This window comes from Phascolarctos cinereus, unplaced genomic scaffold (assembly GCF_003287225.1).
Source record: "Phascolarctos cinereus isolate Bilbo 61053 unplaced genomic scaffold, phaCin_HiC Scaffold_3;HRSCAF=262, whole genome shotgun sequence".
Taxonomy (NCBI): Eukaryota; Metazoa; Chordata; class Mammalia; order Diprotodontia; family Phascolarctidae; genus Phascolarctos; species Phascolarctos cinereus.
The window spans coordinates 50,351,734-50,374,814 of NW_027555736.1; the positions used below are offsets into that span (position 1 = coordinate 50,351,734).

The window sequence follows — 23,081 nt, forward strand, 5'->3', positions numbered from 1 at the left end:
ATCTACCAGCACACTGTTGGTCCAGGGTTATGTGACCCCAGAACAAGGAGGTCCTTATGAGGATGCAACAGCTAGGGAAGAGGAATAGGGATGACAAGATGGTGGCTGACTGAAGAAAAGATTCTAGGGAGTGGAATCCCACAGGCTGGGGAAGTCACCCTGTGCCGTCGATTGAGTTGATCCATCAATTTCCTTTGGTTTGGTTTTTTCATATGAGGGAGTGTTTTTGAGCTGGGAGGACAGCTGAGAACTATAGCCTCAAAGAGAGACCATGGGTACACTTCCCAGGGAAGGGATACTGATGATGCTAGATGTCTAATTTTATCTGTCTTTTGCTACTCACTAAAGGTGCTGAGCTCTGTCCCCTCCCCACCCCCATCAATGAATCCCTGCGTCAGTGTCTGTTTGTTCCATGACAGCCTCTGGCTGACTCTACCAAGGAGCCTGGAGTTTTTGCTTTGATGCCAGACACTAGGAATGATTTTGAATGCTGGGAAATCACTGTCTCCCACCTTCCCCTCCACTAGCAACCCCACATAAAAACGCTTCTAGCAGCCGAGTGCCTAAGAGTACCGTGCATGATGCTGGTTTCCAAGGCACAGCGGCTGTCTGCTCCTCAATCATCCTGCCTTGTCAGATCCCTGCAGGGAGAAGAGGGAATCCGGCTCAAGGCTCTTGGGGCCCATGGAGTCAGCAGCACCAGGGGCTCTTCATGCTTCAGCCTGTCTGTATTTTTTGAGTACTGGCCTAGCTGGGCCTCTGGGTTTGAATCCCAGTTCCAATCAACAAATATTTATTAGAACACCCCCTTTAGATAAAAAGACGATAAATGAAAACAGTTAAAACCATATACGTGATGACCATAACATCATTGGAAAGAACGAAAGACAATCCAAAGCAAACATCATATAATTAGAAAGCACAAGCTTGGCCCCCAAGAAGAGAGAGCAGAATGCAATGCTCTCTCTTCTTTGCAAAGGTGGGAGACTATGAGGGTGGAACCCTCCACATACTGTGAGACGTGGCTAATGAGTAGGTTACCTTTGATGGACTGCCCTTCCTCTGTTAGAAGAGATGGCTCTGGGAGGGGCAGAAAGGAAGACTATCTAGGAAATGATCACATAAAAAGTAGCATTTTAAAAAATGAAAAACATCCCATATCCTCAGGGATTTTGCATTGTACCCCCAAGAATGGGACAAATGGTTTCCTTCCCTGTGTTGAAAACATCAGTGTTAATTTCTTTGTGTGGTTGGTTCCTCTGAGTTCCCTCTGAGGCACCAGCCATCCTGGTGAAGGATCAAAGGCTGTTTGAGGAATCTCTGCGCCCTCACTAGGGGGCTGGAGGGAGTCATGGGACCGGAGATATTGAAGCAGAACTGGGGAAATCCTGGGCCCTAGCCCCAGCTGGTAGAGGACATTGAGGGAATGAAGAGGGAAGCAAGCCCTTTTTGTTTTCCTAAATTACAAAGCTAAGAGCTGCCCAGGGCAAGGTGACATGTGGCTGGATCGAAGGAAATGCTGTGTGTTAAAAGGATGCCGTATGGAGTGGGGGAGAGGAAGGGCAGGGAACTGCATGTAGCTGGGTAGAAAGCTTTGTGACACTGATGATGTGTTAGCAGTGTCAGAAAGAAAAATCATAGGATTTATCAAAAGCTCTGGGCTGCTCTCCTCCTTTCCCTGCCTGGGTGTTATACAACAGAGAGCATCCTATATCTTGTCTCCATTGCCAGGGATTTCCAGGTCAACCTGATGGGTAAAGAGGACCAGTGGGTGGATGAGTTGGCCATAAGAGAGAGTGAAAAATGGTCAGTTGACATTTATTAAGTACCTACTATATGCCAGGGGCTGTGCTAAGCACTGGGTCCTGGCCCAAGAGGAAGCAGAGATACCTTATTACCAATATTGGTCCCAAGCCTGTCCCAAACTGCATCAAGGACCTTTATTAATTCAACAAGCATTTATTAAGTGCCTACTATGTGCCAGGCACTGTAATAAGCACTGGAGATTAGAAGAGCTTAGAATCATAGGTTTAGAGTAGAAAAAGTTCTTAGAGACCATCCAGTCCAGTCTTCCACATTTACTCTCTAAAGCCCAGAGAGTTTAAGTGATATCCCCAAGGTCACACAGGAATTGGACCAGAGGCAAGATCTGAACCCAAGTCCTCTGAATCCAGGGTCAGTTTTTGTTTGTTTGTTTGTTTTGTTTTTTTAGGCAACTGGGGTTAAGTGACTTGCCTAGGGTCGCACAGCTAGTAAGTGTCAAGTGTTTGGTCTGAGGCTGAATTTGAACTCAGGTCCTCCTGACTTCAGAGCCAGTGCTCTATCCACTGCACCACCTAGCTGCCCCCAGTTTTTTTTTTCCTGCCCTCTTACCCAGCCCATAGAATTGCTGACAAACTGGGATGATGTTGAAATTTGGGTAATTTGAGTATGCATCTGAGGATAAAATCGTAGGCCGCCCAGTCCTGAATCTAGCCCATGGAAGCCCTTTGTATGAAAGATGTTTCTAATTTTCCCCATCCATCATGTGTAGTTCTCAGCTCCTCCACTTATTCCAGCCCACACTGGTCTCTTCCTTCTCAGACCTCCTCTCACAGGGATAAGCAATGCTAAAACTATTCAGCATTTGATAGAGAAGGGGAAGCTAGGTGGCACTGAAGTGGATAGGGCCCTGGGCTTGGAAGCAGAAAGACTCATCTTCATGAGTTCAAATCTGGTCTCAGACACTTATTAGCTGTGTGACCCTGGACAAGTCACTTTAACCTGATTTGCCTCAGTTCCCTCATCTGTAAAATGTGCTGGAGAAGGAAATGGAAAACCACTCCAGTGCTTTTGCAAGAAAACCCCAATGGGATCACGAAGAGTGGGAAATGACTGAACGACAACAGGGATAGACTGAATTACTAATTTCATTGATTTAAGGAAATTCCCAGGTGAAGAAACTCTTTCTATCCATGAAAATGAGTGTTTTCTTTGCAGTTTATATTCTTAGAGTTGCCTAGAGCGAGGTGTCAAACCCTTCCCTTGCTACAAGCCCACAACACTACTGAGTGCTGCCCCAACTAGATGAAAATGTAATTGGGAAATATTTAATAAAAATAAAACTAAAACCTAGAAAATATCACATTTTGAAATAGCAAAGGGCAGGAATCCTTATGCATGGATTCATGGCCCTCTTTTCTATTTGAGTTTGATGCCACTGGCCTAGAGTACTGAAAGGTGAAGGATTACATAGCCAATAAAGAGAGAACTTGAACCCAGGTCTTCAAAGCCAACTCTCCACCCAATGCATCATGCTGCTTCTCACGTGAATGATCTAGAATTATATCATCTATAATTCTACCTCTCCAATTAGGCTGTCTATTCCTTGAGAAAAAGGTCTGTGCCTTCTCTTTATCTTGTTTCACTCACAGTGCCTAACATAGAATTGAGCCATAGGCAGTCCATGATGTTCTTCTTAGACCCAGGGCATTTGACCTTGCTCCTTGGGTCCTGGGCTGTCTGATTCTAAGGCTTAGGTAGGGAGCAAAGCACCTAGGAAAACAGGAGGGAGTTGGGATTTCAGTTCAATATCTGGCTTTTTTAGCCAGTGTAGGGATAGGGTGAATGGAAAGGGGTCTATTGTGTCCTGATTCCCTGTCCCTGGCTCATCCAGATGACTTCTGTAGCATTTGTGGGTGGCTGGTCGACTATCCCTTTTGCAGAAGAGACAATTGAGAATATCAGAACCTTAGGGTTGGCAGAGATCTCAGAGGCCACCTAGTCCAACCCTACCTGGAAACAGGATTATTCTTTATGGCATCCCCAACAAATGATCCCCAGCCTCCATTGGAATACTTTCAGGGACAGAAAACTCTCTCCCTCCCAAGCAGTTCCCACCATTTGTGGTTGGTCACCTCTTGTTGTTAGGGAGCTAGGTATTTTTTAATGTTGACCTAAAATCTATCTCCCTGGTTCTAGTTCTGCCTTCTGAAACCAAGCAGAATGAATATTATACATCACAAAGCAATTGCTTGAATATTTAAAGATTTCAATCATGTCCCCACTAAGTCTTCCCTTCCTTTGGATAAACCTCTAAGAGTTCCTTCAACTTATCCCTGTATAGTATGTTTTCAAGTCCTCCTACCATCCTGGTCATCATCCTCTGGGCCAGCACCAACTTAAATATCTCTCCTTAAATGTGGTACCTGCAGCTGAACCCCATCCAGTGATCCCCTCCACCTCATGACTTTCCCCATTGTGGTTTCACTATGTTGTGGGTTGGCATAGCTGAAGGGATCAGGAGAAGCCATTGAGCTGAGCTTTGGAGGAAACTCAGGATTCTCAGAGGCCAGGGTGAGGACGGAGTGTGTTACAAGCTAGGACAATGGTATGTGCAAAGGTAGAGGGACAGGAGAGGGAACACCATGTATGAGGGAGAGCAAGAAGACCAATCTGGCTGCACCACAATCATGTCAAAAGTAGGTCTGGCTTGCTCCAAAGGCAGTGTTCTATGGGGCATTCTGAACTTCTATAGATGTTGAATATAGACTTAGAGAATCCTTTTCTGGCCCTATTTTTGAAGGAAGCAGATTCTGCCTTCAACCCCTTTCCTCTCTGTTGATTCTTCACCTCTACCCTGTCATCTTTGGGCATCCATCTTGCCCCCTCAGCCACTGTATGGAGGGTAGATTGTAGGACTGGTAAGGTTGGTCAATAATCAAATCCATCCTATTCCCAAGAGTGTCATAACCTGGTTCTAGAAATCAGGGCCTGGCCATTTCCAACTGGAGAGAAAAGAAAGAACTGCTACCCCTGGATTACAGGCTTAAGAGTGCCAATTAGTCAGTAAAGACAGTGAGGGACTCTACAGCCTGAGGCAATAGCTGAGGCCAGCTGGGATGCCCCTAGCTCTTTACCTAAGCATCCCAAGAGCTGTGGAATGGCAACCTCTACCTGTTGGTACAAAATAGATCAGAACCTTAGAATATACTCTGAGGGCAAAGGGCATGCATTCCACACCAACTCCTAGACTTTGTAAATTGGATAATATTATAATTAATTGCATTACAAATATGTTCAAAGGCAGACCCAAATGGTGATGATTAATGAACTAGAATCACTCTGAAGGGAGGTCTCTAAAGTTCCACATGGCTCTGTCCTCAATTTGGCCTGATTCAATATTTTGATCAGCAGCTTGGAGGAAGGCATCAATGACACATGTATCAAATTTGTACATGGTACAAAACTGAAAGATATCTAACACAGATGATAAAATCAGACTAGAAAAAAGTTATCAAATTGTAAGAATCATAGGCAGAATCTGGTAAGATAAAATCAAACCGGGATAATCAGAAAAACAATTGTGTGAGTACAAAGAGTGGAGATGTGCATCTGCTGGATGGTGTTAAGGGTCATGCATGGTGAGGTCACACTTTGGGTGAAGGTGACCTGGTGACATTAGTGGGCTACAGCTTCAATGGGATGAGTCAACAAGATGGCATTTCATCAGCCACAAAAACTAATGCAATCCAAGTCTCATTCACCAAAGCATACTGTCCTGGACAAGCTCTGTCATGCTCTGCCCTGCTTGGACCACATATGGATATGGTGTTCAGTTCCAGGTCATATATTTGAGAAAGGACCTTGACAAAAGAATACATTCAGATGAAGGTCACCAGGATAATGATGGAGCTGGAAATTATTCCATACAAGAATTGGTTTAAACCATATTAGTGTCACAAGACACCTTGGACAGCCTGGAAAAGGCTATTGGAGCTACTGGAGAAGACCCTTTCTCAGAATAATGTTTTTAAAATACATCATCCAAAATACATAGGATAATAATAACTAACATGTATATAGCACATGCTATGTGCCAGGCACTATGTTAAGCACTTCACAATTATGATTTCATTTGATTCTCCCTGTGAGATTTTACAGATGAGGGCACTGAGACAAGCAGAGGTTAAGTGACTTACCCAGGGTCACAGAGCTAATAAGTATCTGGGGCCATATTTTAAAGCACATCTTCCTAACTCTAGGACCAGCACTCTATCCACTGCGCCACCTAGCTGCCCTCAAAGGAAACCAATTATACTGAGATAGTTATCAAACTAGATTTTTTTTAAGTTCATGAGCCCCAAGTGAAGAAGCAAGCATGAAGTGACACCCCCTCAAAGGGGGTATAATATCTGCCTTAAATATTTGAAGGACTCTCATGTGGAAGAGGAGAGAGATTGTTCTGCTTGGTCGCAGAGGGCAGGAATAGCTGCAATCAGTGGAGGCAGAGAAGCCGATTTCAGCTTATATAAGGGAAAACGTTCTGCTGATGAAAGCTGTTCAAAATGGCTTGGGGGGCAGGGGGCAAATCTGACTTGAGAAAGGATGGGTTCTCATCACTAGAGAACTTCAGACAAAGCTGTAGAGGCTGTTCATCCTCAGGCATGGCTTGGAATAGGCAACCTCTCAACTCCCTTTGAGCTCTGACTTTCTCTGGTTTTGTGATTTAGACAGGTTTAACCTCCTGCGGCACTCTGTTGTTCCATCCCCCACTGGGGCCCCAGCAGCAGGTGGGATTTATATCCTCCAATGAGCAGGTCTTCCCTTTACTAATGACCCTTCTGTTTTGCCAAGTACAAAGAGCCAGCTTCACAGTTTTATCAGGTAAGTTATGGCCCTATTTCCATCATTTTGTTCTCAGCCTGTCACAGCCAAACTGAGACTGAGGGATGACAAGGTGATTTTCCATGGGAGGGACCTGGCTCAGATCCCACCGTTCTCCTAGCAGCTGGCCCCTGTCCCCACCATGAGCCAGCAGCTCCCATTTCTCCAAGGCCAAACCTTGGCAAATAAGAGAGGAGGTATTCCAGATAAACTGAGGCAGAACTCAGTTTCCTCATTTGTAAAATGAGGTGATTTGACTAGATGATGTCTAAGGTCTCTGCCATCTCCTCATATGGCATGTAATAATATTTAGCATTTATAGATGGCTTTAAGGTTTGCAAAGCAAAGTGCCTTATTATATGTTAAATCATTTGAGCTTCGCAACAACCCTACGAGGTAGGTGCTATTATTGTCCCTATTTTACCAATGAGGAAATTGAGGCACCAAGAGGTTAAATGACTTGTTTAGAGTCACATAGCTAAGAAGTATCTGAGGCAGAATTTGAACTCAGATCTTTGTATCTACAAGTTTTATACTGCATCTACGTGCTACCCCATGTCACTATGGCACGATCTTGAAGCCCTTCACCATCTTGGTCACCATCCCTGATGCTTTCAGCTTATCAATGTTCCTCCAAAAACACAACTGGGATGTCACAGTCTCATGGCTATGATTAGCTTCTCCAGCCTCAAGTAAATAGCAGCAGCCACAACAACAACAACAATTGTAGACTGTGCTTGGTATAAGGAGACATTTAGTTTCCTTGCATTTCTTGACCAGACCTAGCAGTTTGCTGGCCACTTCAGGCATAGCTACATAAATGGTCATGACTAAGGTATGGGAACCACACTTGACATTAAGAAGGGAAACCCAGGGAGGGGGAGAAAATTCAAAACTCAAAAGCTTTTGGAAGTGATTGTTGAAAACTAAAAATAAATCAATTAAAAAAAAAAAGAATGGAAACCCAACTCAGAGTCACTTGGATCTGTCCCCAAGAAGCCAGACTCTGGAACAGAGTGTCCTGGAGCCTTGGGCCAGAGCCAATAGGACAGGATTATTTCTCTTCCCCCACCCTTTTTCCCTGAGCCAGGCAAGTACCCCATTGCCCCAAGAAAGATTTCCTAGCACCCTACCATCTCTAGGACATTCATTTCCCAATTCCTCTTCCTCTTTCCATCTAAGCTCAGACCCAACATGGCACATAAGGTTTCCCTGGATTCAACTCAGGCCCCTCCTTAGTCAACTCAGTTCATCACAGTAAACAATACCTATTATGAATACCTACTATGAACAGTATGTACACCATGCTAAGTGTCATTGTTGTTTGGTCATTCAGTTGTGTCTGACTCTTTGTGACCCCAGTTGGGGTTTTCTTGTAAAAGATACTGGAATGGTTTGTCATTTCCTTTTCTAGCTCATTTTATAGATGAGGAAACTGAGGCAAACAGGGTTAAGTGACTTGCCCAGGGTTGCACAGTTACTAAGTGTCTTAGACCAGATTTGAACTCAGGTCTTTTTGACTCCAGTCCTGGTGCTCTGTCTACTATGCCACCTAGCTGCTAAGTGGTAGGGACACAAAAAAAGATGAGATTGAAGAAGCAAGGCCTTCCACTAAGAGCTTATTTAGTAATTTGGCTTGGCTACTTCTGTAAAGATTGCTTACCTGTGGCCCTAAGAAATTAACGTGGGACTTGAATGGCAATTAATTCAAAGAATTTATTAAGCACCTATTACATGTAAGACTGTGGGGTAGGTGCTAGAAATTCAAAGACAAAAAGAACAGTCCCTGTCCTCAGGATCCTTACATTCTACTGGAGGGATGCAATATTTTTTTTTCAGTTAAGGAAATCAATGTATCTCAGCACTCTCAACAAGCTAACCCATAGGAATCTCCAGGCAGACTTATTCCAACTGTCTCTCATGTCAGACATGAAGATCCCCATTTTCCAAAGAGAGAAACTAAGGTATGTAGGGCAGTAGAAAGAACACCGGATTTGATTTTAGAGGACCTGAATTCAGATCTCAACTTCACCATTTTCTAAGGTTTGACCTTGGTCAAATCTCTTAACTTTTCTGGACCTGTTTCCTCAACTATAAAATAGGGTTGCAAGGGGTTGGATTAGATGGCCTCAGAGGTCCCTTCCAACTCTAAATCTATGAATCTTTGATTCTAAAGAAATCACCAACTAAGACCACAAACCCCCAACTCTTAGCTGGAAGAAGGGTGGCCTCTCTGAGTGATCATCCTTGGTCTATGGGGATTATAGAATCTTGCATTTAAAGCTAGGAAGGATCTTAAAAATCATTTACTCCAACCCCCTCATTTTACAAATAGGAAAAATGGGGCAGAGAGAGGTGAGTGACTTGCCCAAGGCCATTTAGGTAGCAAGTATGGGATTTGAATTTAGTTTCTCTGACTTCAAATCTCACACACATTTGGACCTGGCCCCAAGAAGCTAGGCTCTGGTACAAAGTGTCCTAGAGCCTTGGGGCAGAGACAACAGGACAAGATTATTTCCTTTCCCTGTATTACATTGTCTCAATCTGTCCTCACCATCGCACCTTCCTACCACCACTCCCCAAGAATCAGATTCTTTGCAAACAAATCAAGCACAAGAAGGAGAAAACTGCGCATGGAGTGTGAACTGACAAGCAGACTCACAGACCAACATGCCACCACATATGCCAATAACTTAATCGGTGCCCCTGGGTACAGCCTGATGGGGGGGAAGCTATCATAGCAGACAATCATGCAGAATACATCAAAGCCACCAGTGATTAAGCTGTTTTGCATTTTTCTCCCCCTTAAAAGATGAAAACCCAAGGAAAAGCATAACTGCCTGAAAAATCTCATTCACAAGCCGCTGTCCGTGGTATCAGACCATCACAGCCGATTTCTAGGAGCCCCATAAGCCTGCCATGGATTCCTGGCGCAACAAGGAGATTAGGCTGGAGCGAGAGCTCACACTTATCGAGTCATAGATTTCAAGATGGAAGGGACCACCAAGGTCAACTAATCCAACCCCTTTATTTTACAGATGAGGACAATGCAGCCCAGAAAGGTTAAGCTTCTTGCCCAAAGTTAACACCGGAAACAAATGACGGGGCTAGGCATTTGAAGCAAGATTCAAATTCCTAATCTGGTGTTTCCCCTGCCTCCATGTTAGACCTAAAATTCAACATGTGAAACAGGGCCAGGTTCTAGGAGTCCTTGAATGCTAAGGAGAGTTTTTGATCAGGGATGGGATAGAATCAAAGCTGTGATGATAATAAAATATAATAATAAAGGTAATTCTGGAAGAGATTGTTAGGATGGATTGAAGCTGAAAGAACCTGCAGTCAGAGAGCCTTGCAGACCAAACCTTGAGCTGGGCATTGGTATTTGTGGGTTGTGCCTGTTTCTACCCCTGTGTGACTTGGGTTTTATTGGCATTCCTTCCTAGATGTTGAGTTCCCTGTCTATAATGTTCTTCCTTGTCTATAAAATTCTCAGCCACTAGACATTTAAGTGCATTGAGATCTTCAGAGAAAGAGCTTTATGCAGAGAATGGCCTCTTTTGCATGCAAAACCTCAGTTTCTCAGCCTGGAATAGTAAACAGCTTGTAAGACTTGGAGTCAGGAAGACCTGGGTTTAAATCTGCCCTCCCTTTCTTTGGACTCTTCTCCCTCCCCCCTTTCCTTCCAGACCACTGGACCTCCAGAGGGTTCATGTCTCTCTCAGCTCTAGAACTCCACTCGTGGGGCCCAAGGTGCCTAATTGGTAAATGCACCATACATGTCCACCTCAGTCTTCCCAGGCCACAGAGCAGGAGAGGAGGCCTTTGTCTCTACTACTTGAAAGAAAGGTATCGATGGGGGCAATTAGTTAATGTCTCTAGGATGCTTTGAATGAGATCCCATCCCAGATTCCCAACTCCTCTTTTCAGTCAGCTCCCCAGATGGCTGCTCGATGAAACATGCTCTTGAGTAGACCCCAGCTAGCACTAATCTGAAATAAAAGTTTTTATTTATGTAGCCTGATACCTGGCACAAAGTTAAATCATACAAGAGAAAAAGCAATAAAAGAGAGAGATTACGTGTAAGGCACTGTCTTAGGCCTGCCCTCTTGCAATATGGTTACAAAGATATTAAGCTCAAACTCACCCATGCTCCTGCCCTCTCCCCTCTGTGTCTCCTGGATTTGCTGGGGGAGGGGCATGCTGGTCAATGCTAAAGCTAATCAGAGAAGAAGGGAGTGAAGTAGGGAGGGAGAAAGAGAAAGAGACAGAGAGACAGAGAGAGAAGGGGGAGAGAGAGAGAGAGAGAGAGAGAGAGAGAGAGAGAGAGAGAGAGAGAGAGAGAGAGAGAGAGAGAGAGAGAGAGAGAGAGAAACTAGGGAGAAAGTACAGGAACATTTATTCTGATTCTTACCCAAAGAAGGGGGATGGAGGAACTGGGTAAAGGCTTTGCATCTCTAACACTCCATCTCTCTCCCACCCCAAAATGACAGCTGCTGTTGTGATTTCCAGAGAAAATACTAAGTGCTGACCTCTACCATTTGTAGGGGAGAAGGTAAATTGAGTTGTTAATCAGTCTACCATAAACTACCACAAAGCTCACACCCCCAAGAAACATTAATCCCACGAACAAGCCATCTCTTGAGGGCCTGTGCTAGGCACTATGGGAGATATGCAGAATTCTAATTTGTTGCCTCTGCCACACAATAGAGGATCTCATATTCGAGGTGGGGAGACAAGTCATAAACACACAAAAATGAGATTAATTTTAACAGACAGGGGCCAAATGAGGGGTATAGACAGGAAGGTCTGTAGCAATTCGGAGGCTTGAACAATCACTGGCGATACAAGTATTATGAGAAGAATGCAAGGAAGAGGTGCCACAATCAGTTCACAACCATTTATTTAGCAGCTACTACGTGCCAAGCACCATGCTAGGCCAGGGAGTAAAAAGACAAAAAGGAAATTGTCCTTGCCCTCAAGAAACTTATATTCTACCAGGTGAGAGAACATATGCAGATATAAGTATATACAGAATAAAAGCAAGGTAGTCTTTAAATAGGAATAGGATTTACATAGATGGAAAAAACTTTTGAGGTCATTTAATCCCAATTCCTCCTTTGACAGATGGAGAAGAGGGGGGAAAGATATGAACATAATCTCCGAGATGGGAATGGGCATGGCATATTGGGTCCGGTGAAGGGTTGGGTGAAGGAGACATGATCTGACTAGAGGAAAGAGTTTGTAGACAAAACAGGGAGAAAAATCTGGGATGGTGAGTTGGAGTCAAACTATGGAAGCCCTTGAACACTTAAGAAATACCTACTCCTGGTGTTCCCACAGCCCCTAGGTGAACATTCAGATTGGCTCAGGTACAAGAATTAGAATGGAAGCTTCCCAAAGGCAGGAGCCAGTTCATTTTGCCTGTGTATTCCTGGTGCCCAGCCAAGGGCCTGCACAAATCGATGTTCATTGAATGGAATTGAAATGGGACAGTACAGCATTCCACTGGACTCCTTGAACACAGCAGAGGCCCGCTTTGTAGTCATGTCCTTCCCCTGAATCAATTAACTGGCTGGCCCTCATTCAAATATTTGGTCAATATTCCAGAAATGGTGATTTCAGAGGCAGATTGAATGAGCCAGATAGTTACAGACATTGATTGAACTGAATAAATATTCCCACACAGAATGAATTTATTGTGCCAAACCATGTTCTTCTTTACCTCCCTCCCATTCCCATCCTTCCAAAAAAGGCATCCTTTGAGCCGACTAAATGGTCTTAGGCTTTCCTGACTACAATCCCTAAACTACCTAGGTCCAGTATCATAATTTAGCCATGTCCCATGTCATTTAGCTCAAAGAGAAGTCTGAGATGGGGGCAACTTGGCACCAGCCTCTCTGCATATAGAAGGTTATTTTAAAGGGCAGGGTACCTTGCTCTTCAATGAAAATTTAATTTAAAAAATGAGCTTAAGTCACAGCAGTAGAGATTTAGATCAGACATAAAGAAGCACTTCCTCATTGAAAAAGCTAAAGATTCTCTTTAGATTTGTTTAAGTATCAGAGAGATGTTCATTAATCAGATAACAAGTATTTTTGAACACCATCTATGTTTAGGGCTCTAATAATATATGTTAAAGGACATATAATTAATTCATTTGGAAAATGCCGTGATACTTTAATGAGTCTGGGATCTCACTGATGTAGGTAGTTCCTTCAAGAGTGCACATCACAGCCCATCCACACTTTCTTGCCCTTGGGTGACTCTGTCCTTCCCCTCCAATAAATCCTCCCTATGGTGCCCACCTAACTGGAAGCCTTCCTCTAATGAATATCTGTTGACTTTGAATGAATCCCAATGGTGCACTCAGAATGTTCATCCTTCATTCTAGATATACTCCCATCTCATCTCTTTTTCAGAGGATGCATCTCTGAAAACATCCTTCATGCTGCCACTTTTAGGCAATGCTTCACTGGGAAGCTAGGTGGCACAATAGATAGAGTGGCTTCAGACACTAGCTAGGTGATGTTGGGCAAATCACTTAACCCTGTTTGCCTCAGTTTCCTCATCTGGAAGGAAGTGGCAAATCACTCTGGTATCTTTGCCAAGAAAACCCCAAATGGGGTCACAAAGAGTAGGACACAATTGAAAAAATGACTGAAAAACAACTCATTGGAAGCATATTCAGCATACTCCTACCCACCATCCTCCTCTCCATCACCCTTTGGGGAGCCCACAGCTTTGATTCTTCAGACTGGTATTTCATGACTTTAAGCCAAATAGTATCACCAGAATTATGTTCTGATTTTGAAGATGAACCTATTTTCCAGGTTAAAACTTGGAGTCATTAAAAGTACTGCAGAATTTCCCGAAGACAATCCAGCTCTTCTTCCTGTCTAGCTCTAGGCCAAGTTCATTGTTCAGTAACTCCACCAGGCAGTGACTGATCAATTCCAAACTGGGCAACTGGAGAGGATGCTAGAGGAAGTCAGAGATTCCGGATGGAGGATAAACAGCAGGTTGCATGGAAAAACTGTGATGGACTTTTCTTCATTTGTAAAATGGGGAGAGCAGCATCTGCTTACATACCCCATCACATTTCTTGAGGATGAATCATAGATTCTTAAAATCATTCAAAAGAATGTTAGAGATCATCTAATCCAACATTTTAGCTAAGAAAACTGAGATTCAGGGAGGAAAGTGATTGTCCAAAGTCTCCCAGGTAGTAAATACCAGAGCCTGGATTAGAACCTGTGCTTTCTTGGACTCTTAAGTCCAGTGTTCTTTCCACTACCCCTGCATCAGTGACTTTTTGAGTTGGAAGGGAGCTCAGAGGTTACCTCCTCCAGTCTTCTACCAGAATCATTATTCTCCTCTATTCTGTCCCTAGTAAGTGGTCATCTAATGTCTACTTGAAGACCTGTAGTGATAGAGAACTCACTGCCTACATGGTGCAGAACACTGGGCCTTGAGTCAAGAAGTTGTTGTTTAATCATTTGTTGTGTCCAACTCTTCATGACTCCATTTGGGGCTTTCTTGACAAAGATACTGGAGTGGTTTGCCATTTCTTTCTCCAGCTCTTTTTACAGATGAAGAAATTGAGGTAAACAGGACTAAGTGACTTCTTCAGGGTCACACAGCTGGTAAGTATCCAAACCACATTTGAAAGCAGCCCTTCCTGACTCTGTTCTGGGTGCTCTATTCATCGCACCACCTAGCTGCCCCTGGAGTCAGGAAAGACCCAAGTTCAAATCCAGCCTTATATACTTCCTAGTTCTGTGACCCTGGGCAAGTCATTTAACCTCTTTCTGCCTCAGTTTCATCTTCTATAAAATGGCAGTAATAATAGCACCTACATCCTAAGGTTGTTGTTAGGATAAAATGATATATTTGTAAAGTGCTTTGAAAACCTTGAAGTGCTATATACATGCTAGCTATAATTATTATATTTCATGTACAACATATCACTTAGCACTTTAGTAAACTAAAACATATCAAAATAAGATTTTCTTACAATTAAAACTTGGCTCACTTTGGAGAAAGGATGGGGAGAGCACTTAACAGGGGTAAGGGAGAAGGGCATGAACAAAGGCAGGAAGGTGAGATTAACTTTGGTGTACTAGAGGAACACAAATTAGAGAAAAAGGAACTTGTTGGTGAGTAGAGGGCCCAGTAAATGCTCCCCCTGGGTGTGTGATCAACTGAATCAGGGAAGAAGAGAATCTAAGTTCCTTGAACTGTCTGAAAGGCCAGAGGCTCTTCACCTTTTTGGTGTCATGGACCCTTTGACAATGTTGAAGCCCATCAATCTCTTCTCAGAAAAAAAAAAAGTTTCCAAATGTATAAAACAAAATATGTAACATTACGAAGGAAACCAAGGGTCAGTGAGTATGTGTGTATGTGTAGATATGTACATGTATATATATGTGTGTACATATGTATGTGTGTATAAAAAAAAATTTCTATCCAAGTTCATGACCCCCATGAAATTCCTTGGGTTAAGAACTTCATGTTAATGAGAGAAAAGGGACAGTCTCACTTTTCCATTTGTATCCCCAGGTGCTTAGCACAGTGCTACACACAGTAAGCTCTTAATAAATGCTTATTGATTACAGTTTGATGGAAGACTAAAAGAATTGCTTTGCAGCATGAAGGACCCATTTCAGGTTAAATAGTGTCAATGTGTGGGGGATCTAGTCTATGATTTCCCCAGCACCACTTGTTGATTTAAGAGTAGGAGCAGAGAAGTTCTGGTGGAGGTGGGGGGAGGGTGACTCAGAGTTGAGACCTAGCAGGGGATGGCCCAGGGAAGGACAATCGGGGCAAGGCATTCCAGGGTGGAAGATACTACCACCTTTGTTCACCAGTTTGTTTGCTGTAAAGTCAAGACAGTAAAGGGAGGAAAGTTAAGCTGGAACTGGGATGATGGATGGACCAGGAGTTGAGGGAAGAATTGGAGGAATAGACATACTGGTGAAAATGAAGAGCAAGTCTAAGAAGAGTAAGACAAGAGGAAAGATTGAAAGGCAGAAGATTGTTAGCAGAAAGGTGAATTTAAGAGTCCAATGTCTCTTGAAGCGAATCAAGTCTTAACGTGTGAGTGGCTAAGATAGAGTTGAGTCAGAAGTTATGGGTGTCACACCCACCAATGAACTAGGAGGCCAGGATTTTGGAATGATTTATTAATGTAAGCACTGAAGTCACTAGGTAAGAGGGCAGAGGTTGGGCTGAAAAGGAAGGTACCAAACTCATTGAGGAAGAAATTTGCCTAAGGACAGCAACTGGGAGGTTGCCCAGGGAGGGTCTGGGAGACACCAGACAGGAAGGAATATTCCAGCTCCTCTTCCTGGCCCTATCTGTGTAGGAGGGAATGGGGTGAGGAGGAAAGGGAGAATGGTAACAGCCAGTACTGGTCTGGAGAGGCAGGCAAAGGAGGAAGTACCTTTAGGAGAAAGCCAGGTTTCAGTGAGTACCAGAGGATGAAAAGTGTGAGAGGGAGAGAGACCTTGGAGGAAATGGATAGAGACTGTTAACAATACACTAGGCAGATGACATTTCAGGTCCTTTGCAATTCCTGTTCTCTGATTTTTGAGATTCAGTCCTAGAATGGTAACTCCCTAAATGACCCCCCCTCGAAGGGGGCATGATTTGTGCTCTCCTTACCAGCCGGATCAAATACGCACAAGCTTTTGTCCTCTTTAGAAGATACACAGCTGCCATGAATCATGGCTGTGCCTTCCTGCCTCTGGTTCCCTTCTGTAAAATGGGATGGGTCCCTGGCTCTCCAGGGGGTGAAATGCCACAAGGTTGAGCCTCAGCTCTTTCTCCTCCTTCAAAGTGTGGTACGGAATGAAAGGATTTGTTTGAACTCATAATTAAAAGAGACTCAGACTGGGAATAGAGACCTCTTCTGCCCCCAACCATCCCCCCCATCCATCCTTAGCATCTGGAACACCTGAACCTCAGAGAGAAAAGCATTTCTGTAAATGTTGCCTTATTACAAGAAAATCTCCTGTGGAGAACAGTCTGTTTCCCTTCTCCAAGAGGAACCACTTTATAGCCATGTCTGGAGACCCATGATTTAGGTCTTGTCCGAAGGAGAAGGACAAGAAATGGAAAAACCTGAAATAAATCCCTAACTTTCCAATACCCCCCCCCACTTCTACCCTCTGAATCATACTTGTACTTTTATGGTTCCCACAGGCTCAGGAAATTAAGGAGCACACAGAATGTTATCCAGGGAGTTAAAATACAAAATCTTATCCTTTGCATGTAGAGGGAAAAGTGAGGTACAGAGTGAGAAAATGGTGTGTGTCTTATGAAGAATATGTTCATCTTCCTCTCTGCCAATCCCTATTCCTCATCTCCTTCTCATTGTAGCTTCAGACTCACCTCCAACAGGAAGTCAGGAAGTCTGCCCTGACTAACCTTACCCAACTCTACTCATGACTTTGGATCTCTTTAGTTACCATGAACTTAGTCTATTTACTTGGAAAGGAACATGGTGCATTGGAAAAGGACCTGGAATTGGGGGTCCTGTGTTCAAATCCCAGCTCTTCTACTTACTCCCTGCATGGCTTTAGGGAAGCTACCTAACCATTCTGGGCCTCCCACATCATGCCAAGCACCACAGCTTGTATGATCCCTACAATCCCTTCCAATTCTACATTCTTTGGATCAAACTCTCATAATTATGTGCCTCATCAGTTAAAAAATAAAAGCACATACCCTCAATATATGCAAATTTATTTATAAATTACACACATGTACTACTGGGTGATTTACTCTTTCCAACCCAAAACAAAATGGGGAGATGAGGCTATTGTTCGCTAGTCATTGTGCCTGAGCTTACAGAGTCTACCTTCCAGTGGGGCAGGGGCTGAATGTTCATGGTGTTGGGGGTTAAAATTTTCCCAGAGATACCTGTTTAGCTGCTGTTATGGGTACACTGGCATCATCAGATAGGTTATAACTACCTTGAGGGGCCAATATGAGTATAAGTGAGGAGGGGAGGAGGTTGAAAGGGTATGGGAAGTTTGGGGATAATGGCTGAAGGATAGATGTGGTTATATTGAAGACAAGTCCCATGGCTGTCTGACTATTGGGAAAGGGATATTTGGTCCATCTTCCATGCCTTTGATTAGTTAACCACACGTCTCTTGGGGTTACGTTACTACTCCTCCAACCCAGTGTCCTCCCCCATACACACATTGGAGACCATTAGACCCAGGTAGCAAGTGGTGGAGTTGGGATTCAAACCCGTGTCCCCTTGGTGGGAGGTCCAAATACAACACACTTTCTACTACAACAAACTCTTATTTCTAGTTTTCTCCTTTTTCTTTCCCCGTATCTTCTTTAATTCTTTCAATGTTCCCAACGTATACTGTCTGATCAGAGACTGAAATGCGGTAGAGGGAATTCTTGCATTGGGTAAGGGGCTTCTTCCCAACTCTTAAGAGCCTGTGATTCTAGGATAAATCACGGTCATCTCCCTACCCTCAAGAAGCTTATATTCTAGCTGGAAAGACAAGACTAAGACTCATGGGGCAGGTATATGGATTCTGGAGGGAAGGCAGGAGAAGAGTATGGACAAAGACACAGAGGTGGGAATGCATTTGTTGTCTGAGTGGGAGACAAAGAGAACCCTGATTGATGAGATGAGAAATTGGCATATTGGTGAGGAGTAGGGGATAAGCTTACATACAAAGGATGTAGTCAGATTGTGTAAGACCTTGAGAACCAGCCAGAATAGTTTCAACTTGTAGTGGTAGAAAATAAGAGACATTGTAGGTTCTTTAACAGAGTGGTAATATGGTGGGCAGCTAGGGGGTATAGTGGATAGAGCCCTGGGCTTAGAATCAGGTAGACTCATACTCTTGAGTTCAAATCCAGCCTCAGACACTTACTACCTGTGCAAACCTGGGCAAGTCATTTAACCCGGTTTACCTCGGTTTCCTCATTTGTTAAATGAGCTGGAGAAAGAAATGGCAAACTACTCCAGTATATTTGCCAAGAAAACCCCAAATGGGGTCAAGAAGAATTGGACACCACCGAAAATGACTGAACAGCAAATATGACCTTCTCCAGCTTTGGTTCTGTGTTGTTTTAAATGTTAACTTTTGGGTTAGATAAAGGCATATATTGTATTTAAACAAGTTTGCAGACAAGATAGCTAAACTATTGGGTGACAGAGTCAGAATCCAAACAAACCTTAATAGCCTAGAACATTCATCCTAAGTCAGTCAGCTAGCATTTATTAAGCACCCAATATGCGCCATGAAACTGAATATGGAAATGCAAAATCTTACATTTAGGCTCAAAAAATCAACTTTGCAAATATAAAATGCAGGAGATACAGTTTTGATAGCAGTTCATCTGAAAAATATCTGGTGATTTGGGTGGACTATAAGCTTCATGCGAGTCAGCAATGCAACAACAGCGTCCAAAAACACTAAAATAATCTCAGGCAGCAATAGCAGAGATGTGTGTCCAGGACTAGGGAAGTCAATGTTTTGCTCTCTTCTGCCTTAGTCAAAATATATCTGGAATATCATGTTCCCTTCTGGGCTCTGTGTTTTAGAATGGACGTTGGTTAGCCGAAAAGTATCCAGAGAAGGGCGCCCAGGACACTGAAGGGCCTCAAGGTCGTGCAGATCAGCTAAAGGAATGGGGAATGTTTAACCTGAAGAAGAGGAAGCTAGGGATGGGGAAGGAGGAACACTCAAACACAGAAGGACTGTCTATTAGAAAAGGCATTAGACTTATTCTGTTTGGCTGCAGAGGTCAGAAGTAGGAATGGCAGGGAGATGTTTCAAAGAGGGAATTTAGGTTTGATGCAGGGAGAACTTCCTAACGATGGCCATCATCCAAATGTGGCCCGGTCTGTCTCAGAGTATTTGGCCTCACTAGAGATCTGAAGGACCGCTTGCTAAGGTGTCTTGTAGAAGGGTATTTTTTGTTTAGGCCAGGGTTCGAGTAGCTAATCTCTGAGGTCTCTTTCATCTCAGAGATTCCATGGGTGGTATTTTAGGAAGTGTCTTCATCCAGGAAACCTACCCTGCTTATCCCTGTGCCCAGCAGCCCTTCTCTCTGCCAACCAGAGTTCTCTTGGCAAATTGGCAATGCTCAGCCGCCGAGGTTAAGGCTTTGTTTGAAGGACAGATAATTAATCCTGCAAAGTAATCCACGTCACCTGTTTTGGCGGATTTATGGAGATAGCCTCTGTCCCGGGGACTCTGCCTCATCATCTTTCATTTCCCAGGCAAAGCAAGTGACTTGTTATATAACAGGCCCCTCTTCAGATAAGACTTTTCATTTAGGGGAGTTCTCCAGGCTAAGGGAGATTGATATCCCTTGGGCAGGGGCTGTAACCAGCAGCAAAATTGGGGTCAGGGCAGAGGGAACAAAGTCACAGGGAGGGAAAAGACCAGGGCTGGGGGCCAGCTGCCCTTGGCACTGCCTGCATCCTGACCTAACCCATTCTTTTCCCTACTTAACTGGAGACAGGAACTGGGTTTTTCAGAAAGGATTAACTTTTCAGCTCTGGGTCTGTGTTGTCTTCTGTAAAATTCTTGAGCTAGATAATAATTATTACAATTATGGTAATAGTAAGAGCTGACGTAAAGTTTACAAAGCATTTGTGCATCTCCTTTGGACCTCCCTAACACCTCATGTGGAAGATACCACTAGTATAATCATCCTAATTTTATAAAAGGAAAAAAAACTGAGGCTCAGGTAGGCCACACAACTTGCCCACAGTCACACAGCTAATTATTATCAGAGACAGGGTTTGAGCCCAGTTCTTTCTTGATGCCAAAACTAGCATGGTATCTACCATAAGAAGTCAAAACATGTCTTAATCTAAGGCTGGGCCATCCCTAGGGTCTGTAGATGAATGTAATAGGGTTACAGTGCCTGGCACATAGTAAGTGCTTAATAAATGCTTGTTGTTTGATTGACTGATAGAAATCAAGAGAGGCAGCTAGGTGGCACAGTGGATAGAGCACCAGCCCTGAAGTCAAGAGGACCTGAATTCAAATCCAGCCTCAGACCAAACATTTGACACTTACTAGCTGTGTGACCCTGGGCAAATCACTTAACCCCAATTGCCTAAAAAAAAAAGAAGAAAGAAAGAAATCAAGAAAATGATCTTACTGTTGTTGCTATTATTATTATTATTATTATTATTATTATTATTATTATTATTATTATCATAGCTAACATTTACATAGGGCTATGTGCCAGGCACTGTTCTAAGCATTTTACAAATATTATCTTATTTGATCCTCACAATAGTTCTAGGAGGTAGGTGCTATTATTATGCTCATTTTACAGGTGAGAAAACTGAGGTAAACTGAGGTTAAGTGACTTGCCCAGGGTCACACAGCTAGTAGGTGTCTAGGGCCAGATTTGAATGACTCCAGGCCTGAAGGTTTGTGCAGCATAGTGCCACCTCACTGGGAAATTATGTACTTAAAAAATAGTCAGAGCCAAGAACTGGTTCATTTAGAGAGCATGCAAATCTTACCCTGAGATATCCCTGATAGGACCACAGATAGCCCACTCAGTTCTCTGAGGCTTCTCTAACCCCAAATGACCTTGTGCCAGGCCTGGCCACCTCACTGACCCAGAAGGGCCCTGCAGGCCTCCAGTATGTGGCCAGTCCCTCCATCGCCAGCTCAATGCTAGCTTCTCTCCTCATTCTTCCTGCCAAGTACATGGTTTTATTTTTTTAGTTTGTATTTTTTATTTATTTATGTGTATATTTTTATTGACTCTTTTTATTCTTCTTTAAACAAGCAGCCTGAAGAATAGGGGAACAGGGCAGAGGGAAGGTCCAGACCTCCTTCACCCTTGCCCATTTATGTCTTTGTTAGGTTATTTGCCTCCTTTTCCTTATCAATAAAATGGGTATAATAATAGCACCTACCTCCCAGGGTCATTGTGACTATTGGATAAGATAATATTTGTGACATGCCTAGAGCACTGCCCAGCGCGTAGCACCATGTAAACGTTAGCTATAACAATATTAATAAATAACAGCAATGACAGCAATTATTATTATTCTCTTGATTTCTAGCAGTCAATCCAACAACAGTGGATGGAAGAACAGCTCCCTTAGCAAGGCTGGGGAGGATCTAGGATTCTTGTTCCCATGGGCCCCAAATCCTTCACTCCAGGGGCGGCACAGGGGGATGGCATCTAGCCAATCTGTCTAGCAAGCAGGCCTACTGGTAGAGGTCGACTTTCTAGTTGCTAAAAGATACCAGCCCTACTGTGTCAAGTGGGTGAGGCCTCCAACCAGGACCTGAATTTGCCCCATTTTTTATAATCCTGTACCTGCCTTAGTTATATTAAGTGTAGCTCGACCTGCCCTAAGTTGGGGATAAGGGAAGAGAGAGGTCTGGTGAGATGTCTGTCACCTGGGCTGCTGGACCACCAGGCTGAAGGGTTACAGGTTGCCCCAGGGCAGGAAGCTGAAACTCGTGGATAATTTGGACTCCACCCCTGGCAGGCAGCAAAACCTCCTTGCTGACTGAGGGCGGACAGTACGAAAGAGCTGCTAGGCTTTGGAGGAGCTGAGTAAAAAGCTGGGCTTGGGCCTGGGCAGAGGATGGGGGTGAAGGTCGAGGTACACCTCATGCACCATGTCGGCCAAAGGCTGATTAGTAGAGGGAGGAGGTAGGGATGGCAGCCCCAGTTGCTGCCTACGGTGCTGAAAATTTAGGAACCAGGCCTTGAAGGCTAATTTTCAAAGCAGGCAGGAGTTTGTTTTCAGCCCATTTCCAGGGCTGGAAGGAATGATATCTATCCCCAGATGCTGTTTAACCTATTACATCTCTCCCAGACCAATGGGTCTGCATCACAATAATTAAACAGCAGGTATATCTTCCACTACATTCAGTACCGAGGGTGTAAACATTCCACCAGCAATAAGAGCAGTGTCATTTTATCAAGAGTCTTGAAAGGTATTTAACCAAAGAGTCAAAGGGCTCTGAGCCCCTCGAGCGCACACCTTAAAGAGGGGATGCTTCTCATGGAAGGTGGCCTGAAAAGGATTTCATTCTCATTTCCCAACCCAGCTGTTGTTCTCCTTCTCTTCTCCCTTAAGGCATCTTCCAAGCCCCCCTTCCAGTGGAGGCTCATTCTTATTCCACCCCATCCCTCCTCCCCTGCTGATCCCCTGGCATCCCTCATCCCTCATGCTCCCTTCTCTAGAGGCCTGGAGCCCAAGCTCACCTGTTGGCTGAATGCTGAGCTTCTCCTACAATACAACTACAAAACCTTTACCCATGTGCACCCCGGTATGGAGCAAGACCCTAGGAAGGCCCCCTTCCCCAAAATGGAGAGAGGATCCTGAGATGCTAGCTTGAGGAGGGCTACAGTGAATTGGTGCTAGCCCAGATTTGTATCCTGAATGAGCAAGCACCCAAGCT

The 23,081-nt window shown here is 43.9% G+C and overlaps 1 protein-coding gene across 1 annotated transcript in view; it reads left to right on the plus strand.

Annotated features, from left to right (window-relative positions):
- Positions 1-23,081, plus strand: part of CDH23 (cadherin related 23) — a 606,235-nt gene that overhangs the window by 286,749 nt on the left and 296,405 nt on the right. The gene's annotated exons all lie outside the window — the stretch shown is intronic.